This window comes from Eleutherodactylus coqui, chromosome 2, assembly GCF_035609145.1.
Source record: "Eleutherodactylus coqui strain aEleCoq1 chromosome 2, aEleCoq1.hap1, whole genome shotgun sequence".
Lineage (NCBI taxonomy): Eukaryota > Metazoa > Chordata > Amphibia > Anura > Eleutherodactylidae > Eleutherodactylus > Eleutherodactylus coqui.
In genome coordinates, this window is record NC_089838.1 from 1,843,922 (window position 1) to 1,852,686 (window position 8,765).

The window sequence follows — 8,765 nt, forward strand, 5'->3', positions numbered from 1 at the left end:
AAACAAAAAAGAAAAAAAGCAACCCCTTCAGGCATTGAGGCACCAATGCACAACATACCCACCACGTACGTGAACCACTGAAACTTGTTTGAAGCAACAGAGTATTATTATTATCCTCTACAGTAATAAGCGTTGGGCTTCTGGGATCTGTAGTCCTATGAGATTCCGTGAGCACACCTTCACAGCTGTGGGGGTAATTGGGTTGGCTGGGTGTGGTATTCTCCAGCCAATCCTCCTGGTCTGCTGCACATAAATATCAGCTTCTCTGGCCAGAGAATGCTGGTCATTTTATCCTGTTTATGCATTCTGTGGTAATTCAACTCTGTGCTTGGAGTTATACATGTTGTGTCTGTAGTGTCTCTTTCACCTTCCCTGAGGATGGTCTGGACACCTGTAGTCCTGGTCTGCATCTTAAGCAGACCCCCTATTCCTTTCCCTTTTACGAGTGCGGCCTCCAGACGTCTGATGTCTTATCTGTGTGTGTCAGGTTGGAGATGCCTGGCACTGTTCCCTGGATGTCAGTATGGTGTCTGACTCTTTCCCCTTGGTGTGAGGACTCTTGCACTAGCAATGGTTTATCTGTATGCATTTGAGCTCTGAGTGGGGTTTCTGTGTCATGCTAGAGTTTTGCTTTTATGCATGATGTGGGGTGCATGTCTGAGCAGGTGGACGGACATGTGTGTGAACAGTGTGGTGCGTGTCTGAGCACATAGCCCGACATGTATGTGAACAGTTTGGTGCGTGTCTGAGCAGGTGGCCCGACATGTATGTGAACAGTTTGGTGCGTGTCTGAGCAGGTGGCCCGACATGTATGTGAACAGTGTGGTGCGTGTCTGAGCAGGTGGCCGGACATGTATGTGAACAGTGTGGTGCGTGTCTGAGCACATAGCCCGACATGTATGTGAACAGTGTGGTGCGTGTCTGAGCAGGTGGCCGGACATGTATGTGAACAGTGTGGTGCGTGTCTGAGCAGGTGGCCGGACATGTATGTGAACAGTGTGGTGCGTGTCTGAGCACATAGCCCGACATGTATGTGAACGGCGTGGTGTGTGTCTGAGCAGGTGGCCGGACATGTATGTGAACGGTGTGGTGTTCATTGGACTGTGTGCGGGTGATCGCCATTGCTGTGTTGACATGTTCCGTGATGCTAGCATGTGTTCTATGACTGAGGTGTAATGCTAATCTGTGTGATTTGTACAGGATGGTCCCAATATTCGGCCCCCTTGGAGTTGCACGCATCCTCAGTAAGAGTTAGTAAGGTCATCCAAGGTTTCCGTAATAACTGCATCCCGCTGATCCTTACCGGAAGCTTCTCCCAACTCATTCATCATCTATATATATAAAATTGAATGTATGTCTGTCTGCGTGCGTGCGTGCGTGCGTGCGTGTCTGCGTGCGTGCGTGTCTGTTTGTCCTTTATGCGCTACTACACCATTCATCCGATCGCCATGAAACTTTGGGAAGTTGTTGAGTACACTCCTGGGAAGATTATAGGCATAGTACAACTATCCTACGATAAATGGCTCGCGAGCGTCGTCGAAAGTTACGCCCCCCCCCCACGTAGATCGAATAAGTAAGCCACCTGCTATTGTGATGTCATCACTGATGTCATCAACATCGGACGCCCTTGAACATGCCCCAACATGTTCTATAAAGCTGCATTGTGATGTCATTAAGGCTCTATTATGACACGTACAGCTTGGAACCACTAGAGCACGCCAGCCAATTACCATTGGAGTTGGAAGTGGGTAAACAAGTACTAGGATATCTTCCTAAGAAGCCACAGCAGCCGGATAAATTGTATGTTCCACCCAACGGCTATTTTATTCAGCCCGCAAGGGGGAAGCAGCGGCCTACAAAATCTCATTCTCTCATTTCCTGATGTCATAGATAGATAGATAGATAGATAGATAGATAGATAGATAGATAGATAGATAGATAGATAGATAGATAGATAGATAGATAGACTGTATGCAATAACCCTGATAGATAGGAGATAGATAGATAGATAGATAGATAGATAGATAGATAGATAGATAGATAGATAGATAGATAGATAGATAGATAGATAGACTGTATGCAATGACACGTACAGCTTGAAACCATAAATACTAGAGCACGCCAGCCATTTACAGTCAGTCTCCATTGAAGTTGGAAGTGGGCAAACATGTACTAGGCCAGTGATGGCGAACCTTTTAGGGACCGAGTGCCCAAACTACAACCCAAAACCCACTTATGTATCGCAAAGTGCCAACACGTCAGGGGGCGGGGCTTATCACAACGTATGATTTTACCCCCGTCGTTCTAAAAAGCACAAGGCTGTTTCAGAATAGACCGGGTGCAGATTCTGACTGCTTTTTGGACGCGGAAATACTGCAGAATGTCCTCAGCGGAGATTTCTGTGGAAAATTCTGCAGCATTTCCGCATCTAAAAAGCAGTCAAAATCTGCACCCGGTCTATTCTGAAAGAGCCCTGCCCATTTCTGCCACATGTACACATACCCCAGCGGTAATAGTGACACCTTCACCCCAGCGATAATAGTGACATCCCACAGCAGTAATAATAGTGACACTCCCCGCATTAGTAATAAGAGTGACATACCCCAGCGGTCCCCCAGCAGTAATAATGCCCGCTCCCCCCCCCCAGCGGTAAACCTCAGTGGTCGCTGCTGCCGTCATCTAGATATATAAAAACGTAGTATGTATGTATGTCTGTCTTCGCAGCAACGCGCGAGCATGCCCCAACATGTTCTCATAAGCTGCATTGTGATGTCATTAAGGCTCTATTATGACACGTACAGCTTGGAACCACTAGAGCACGCCAGCCAATTACCATTGGAGTTGGAAGTGGGTAAACAAGTACTAGGATATCTTCCTAAGAAGCCACAGCAGCCGGATAAATTGTATGTTCCACCCAACGGCTATTTTATTCAGCCTGCAAGGGGGAAGCAGCGGCCTACAAAATCTCATTCAGGTAGGTAGGTTCAGTTCTTGGAGGTTGGGGAATGCTTATGGGCAAGGCCTTATGTCTCATCCCAACTCGATTATTCAATTCTAAGCGCAAAAGAATTAGCGTCCAAATTTTACGTACGGAATCTAATTCTCTCATTTCCTGATGTCATAGATAGATAGATAGATAGATAGATAGACTGTATGCAATAACCCAGATAGATAGATAGATAGATAGACTGTATGCAATAACCCTGATAGATAGATAGATAGATAGATAGATAGATAGATAGATAGATAGATAGATAGATAGATAGGAGATAGATAGATAGATAGATAGATAGATAGATAGATAGATAGATAGATAGATAGATAGATGGATAGGAGATAGATAGATAGGAGATAGATAGATAGATAGATAGATAGATAGATAGATAGATAGATAGATAGATAGATAGATAGATAGATAGATAGATAGATAGGAGACAGATAGATAGGAGATGGATAGATAGATATGAGATAGATAGATAGGAGATAGATACATAAATAGATAGGAGATAGATAGATAGATACGAGATAGATAGATAGGAGATAGATAGATAGACTGTATGCAATAACCCTGATAGATAGATAGATAGATAGATAGATAGATAGATAGATAGATAGATAGATAGATAGATAGATAGACAGACTGTATGCAATGACACGTACAGCTTGGAACCATAAATACTAGAGCACGCCAGCCATTTACAGTCAGTCTCCATTGGAGTTGGAAGTGGGCAAACATGTACTAGGCTATCTTCCCAAGAAGCCACAGCAGCCGGATAAATTGGATGTTCCACACAACGGCTATTTTATTCAGCCTGCAAGGGGGAAGCAGCGGCCTACAAAACCTCAGTGGTCGCTGCTGCCGTCATCTAGAAATATAAAAACGAAGTATGTATGTATGTCTGTCTTCGCAGCAACGTGCGACGGGTACGCTAGTAATATATATATATTTGTACTCCGGCTCCTAATGTCAATACAAGGAAGCACTAATCCTGCGGGGCCCGGGGCTCTAATAAAGGGGCCATTGTGTTCAAGTTGTTTATTCCCAGAGTTCGCCTCAATCACTATGATTTACATACAGAGAAAGGTTCTGGCCACTAGATGGCAGTATAGGCCTTTGGAAATGTCCTTACTGTAAGGGTTACATAATAGAGGGGGGGGGGGCTTACTTTTATAGCTGCTACAATATTGGCTTCTGTATCCACTTTATTATTAACCGATTCACAACTGCATAGTAAATACATAACGCGGCCGCAGGTTGGGTGTGCAGCTCGCTCCTGCCCCCTATGCACCAGCCGTGTAATACAGCTGACACCCACCATCAATGGCCAAAATGAGGGCGAGGTCTGATTGTGACCGACAAGAGGGAGCCCCCTCTACCCCTGCCCCTGCCTGCGTCACTATTCCTGCGTGCCAACGGGCTGACATGCCAGGGGGCTCCAGGGGCTCCATGTAATGCCCGTGGCAGAGGTTAACAGGCTAAAGTAGTACAGAAGTGTCTTAGTATATTGTGCCAGCAGTCGACTGCTTACATCTTCAGGTGTCCTGGAGGGACTAAGAAAAGGAGAAGGAAGTTTAACTTAGTTTATTACAAAACAAAAAAATGTAAAGTTCCCCGCCCCCGCCTCCCATAAAGTGTCGCAGGGACGGAGGGGTCATTTGGTTTTCACAGATCCCGAAAATATAACCTTTATTTGATTCTTTATAATATGGCCCCAAAAATGACAACTAATCACAGATATCGGTCAGCCCCACCGTAGGTCCAGCACTACCGGCCCATCTGTATAACAGGCCGCCCTACAGACTAACCGGAGAACAGGACAGCCCCTTAGTCGGTCGGAGGCCTGTCTTATAGGGGGGCTTCTACTGACTGGCGTCGTGGTACATAGTGGGGCATGTAGACCACCCATTCATAAGCCTTCGCTAAGCAGAGACTTCATACATCGAGCTCCGGTGTGCAGGCGCTGTAAGCACTGTTGGATTAACCCGCCTCCAGGGGTGGAGAGCTGCGTTCAGTATTCTCCTCTCATGGGGGTTAATGCCGATATAGGTTCATGGATAAAACATAATTGGCTTTGCCGAGTCCATAAAAGTCCAAAGTATTAAACTATTGCGTTACTAGCTCGTTACCTGTGACTTCGTCCGCGTGGAATTTGTATATTCTTTAATCTAATATGTGTTTTGCTGTATATTCAGTTGACATAGTGAAAGGGATGTGACTTTGATCTGCTGTCAGCAGTTCTCTAGGTTTTTGGTCTTTTCACCTTTCACTCGGATATAGAGGTTTTGTGGGCCGTATACACATGAGCCACCGTATACAACTGCCCAGGAGAAACACATGTTTTATCTTAATGTACACCCGCTGCCTTAAGTGTTTGCCCTTCAGCCTTATTGATCGTCATCACAAAGCCTATTTTCAGAGAGAATTGCAACCTTTTGAATTGAAAAGACAAATCCGTCATATTATTGGAATGTAAGACATAAAGAAGACCAAAAAATGGGAAATCCATGTTAATGCGTCTTTTGTTCAAGTGTTAACCCCAGGTAACACCGGGTATCCCTGCCAGCCTAATAATCACATACGTGCAGCACGACGTCCCCCTCACACATTTGCCTGTTTGTGCAGCCATAGCTTATGATGTGCAGCCGCTCCTGCATCAAAAATGCAGGTCTGAATACCCTGATGGAAATCCACAGGGTCTCCGCACTGAGTATGGGGGGGTAACATCACTCCTTAAGGTGAGTGAGGAGACTGATAAGGCCATCCATGCTCCTCTGGGTAATATGCAAATAAGGGAGATGGAACAATCCCTCTGCAGCGCCACCTATTGGATGGCAGCTTGATTTTTTATACAAGTTTGTAGAGCAATGATTGGGGATTTATAAACCAAGTCAGAGCCCATCCACAGGCAGCTGTTTCGGGGGGTTTGCCCCTGATCAGTGTGCAGTGGGATCCTGGTTTGGCGCCCGTGACGCAGGTCGAGAGCGCTGAGTATAACATGTGTAAAAATTATAGGAGCATAAATATACCCATGTGATTGAGCCCGAAGGGCCCTTTCACACGGGACGGGATTACCCTGCTGGATGCAGCCAGATCAGCAGCTGCCGAATTCCACACCAAAATCCACAAATCTAACTGCACATTTTGATGCAGAATTGCAGTCAGATTTTAAGCCACTTTCAATTCCGCATCAAAATCTGCAGGTAGCCTGCGTAATCTACCGTGGCTTGTGGCGCGTCATGCGGCCTATTCGATCTCCTTTAAAGGGACCCTTAGGGCTTGTGTATTACTACAACGGCCGAGCTGCAAGATGGTTGTCACGGGTGGCTCTGTAATCCCTCCTGACAGTGGCGATAATGGTGCTCTGCTCAGCTGTCATACAGTGACAAGAAGAACGTGTGAGGATACGTCTGAAATAAACAATTGTTTTGTCACGGGTGACGCCAGTACTCCAACCTGAATCCCAAGTGTTGTGATGGTGAAACAACTTGAGACGAGTCCAGTAGCTTGTATTAGTAAACAGATGAAACCCACTTAGACTTTGCAGCGTTAAAGATGTAGCAGAGCCGAAAATGAAGCAGTAACTGAACACGCTGAAAGTAGTAGATTTGCACTTTAAACAACACTTTTCTTCAACACTTTCTCTCTATTCTCCTAGTGGTTACTCAGTAATGATTTCCCCTCAGTGTTGGCTAGCTGGTGGGCTTACAGGAAGTATAAGATGCAGGTGTTGGGGGAAAGTTAAAGATGGCCGCTGACTAATCCTGGCTTTGAATCCACCGGGTAGTTTAACTCCCTGTTTTGTGGAACGCTGGCCTCCAACTCAGATCTCTTCACTGCAGGATGGACAAAGGAGCGGAAAGGGACCTCGCTACCCTTGTGGGCTAAGTGAAAACTACACACATGGCTGAACTGCTAACACACCTCCTCCTCCTCCGACCACGACTTGCTGCAGACTCCTCTCTCCCCTCCGACTCTTCTATTCTGACTCCTCCTCCAGTTCCTCTCTCTTCCCACACTTTTTCTCCTCTCCACCCCCTCTGCATAGGAGCCCATGCTAGTGTTTTCCAGCTCCAGACTCTCCCACCAATCAGTGGAGGCATGAAATATAGCCAATAGGCAGCCAGCTATTGTCAGCACTAAGCTCTCAGCTTAGGGAGGGGAGAACTAGGGTTTCTCTGACGCACGGCACCTTCTACGCCTAAGGGAAGTGCATAGACAGGTGTGAGAGGACCAAGGTTGGTGTGACCGCTCTGTAGGACCCTCCGAGACTCTACATTACGTGCACCAATTTTGCATGTGTTATTAGCAATGAATGGAGCCCATTAATCTCCCGGGGTTCGTTGACATCAGTGTATATTTTTCATACAAATGTACAATTGCGTAAAAAAACACATGAATGGGCTGCATAAATGCGCAAAACATACGCAGGAACACGTCTTCTATGCTGTGACATACGCACTCAATACATGTCATTCTGGACGTATTTTGTGTGTGCAAGAATAAGCGCATTTCGTTCTCGCAAAAATGTGGTGTATTTGCGCCGCTGAGATGCGCATGCACCCGTGTGAACGAGCCCTCAGGTCGGTTTTCTTCTGGTTTCCGTTCTCCATGCAGAAAACTAGATGAGGCCAGTAATGCGGATGGAGCCCGGATGACGCCACCGAATATGTGACACAGGCGTCTTTGGCCTCCGTCTTATGTACTTTCCATCCACATCAGATAGAAAGTCGCCGTGCCTCCATTGCTCCTCCGGGTTCTTGCGCTGATTTCACATAATATAATTAGTGACCTTGATTAAATATATTGAAGAGGAACAGCCAGTGCCAGGCAGCTGCTCCCAAAGCCAATACAGATGAGGGAGAGCAGCTGCTTCTCTATGGCCCTATATACCCTGCGGGGGTCATTCTAGGAGCGCCAACACTATAACAGCTGTCCAATATGTGCGCCAGCAGATATATAAATAGGGAATAGGTAAGTTGATCGGATGTGCTGATCTGAATACGGTTCGCTCACACAGGTGTATTACATGCGCTTAATATCGCAATTAATATTGGTCCGCACGACGCACCGCAACACGCCACTGGAGGGAATGGGGCGGCGCGAACACACGGCCTTTCTGCGTACTTGTTTGCGTGCTAAATACTTGGCCAAATGTGATTTCCGGTTGTGTAAATAAGCAGAGTGTTAAGGCAGCGGTATGGAGTCCTAAGCTCTCGCTGAAGGTTGCAGGTTCAATCCCCGCATGGTCCAGCTAGCGGCTCAAGGTTGGCTCAGCCTTCATCCTTCCTCATACGCAGTGTATTTACATGATGTAAATGCGCTTACGCTGCGATGAGGAGCCCTTAGGGTGACGACTAACTACAGTTTTTTCTGCAGGGGTCTATGGGACTTGTAACGTTAAAGTCGCGATTGTGCAAAATCACAATTTACCGCGAAATTGCAATTTTGCGCGATCGCGATTTTAACATTGCAAGTCCCATAGACCCCTGCAGAAAAAAAAACGCTGCGAATTTCGCAGTGAAAAAAAAACTGTAGTGGGTCGTCACCCTTACGGGTCGGTTCATGCCGGCCGTATTCGCTGCTGATTTTCCACAGTGAAATAATTAACTGCAGCGGCAAAAATCACACCTAACGATGCAGAGTTTGCCACCGGTTTGCATCACCGAGGGCGGCCGCACACGAGCGTAAGCGCAAAAACGCTTGCTCATGCACAATATATTTGCGCCATAAAGGAGTGTTTTTTGCAGCCGCGCGCCGGCACTTC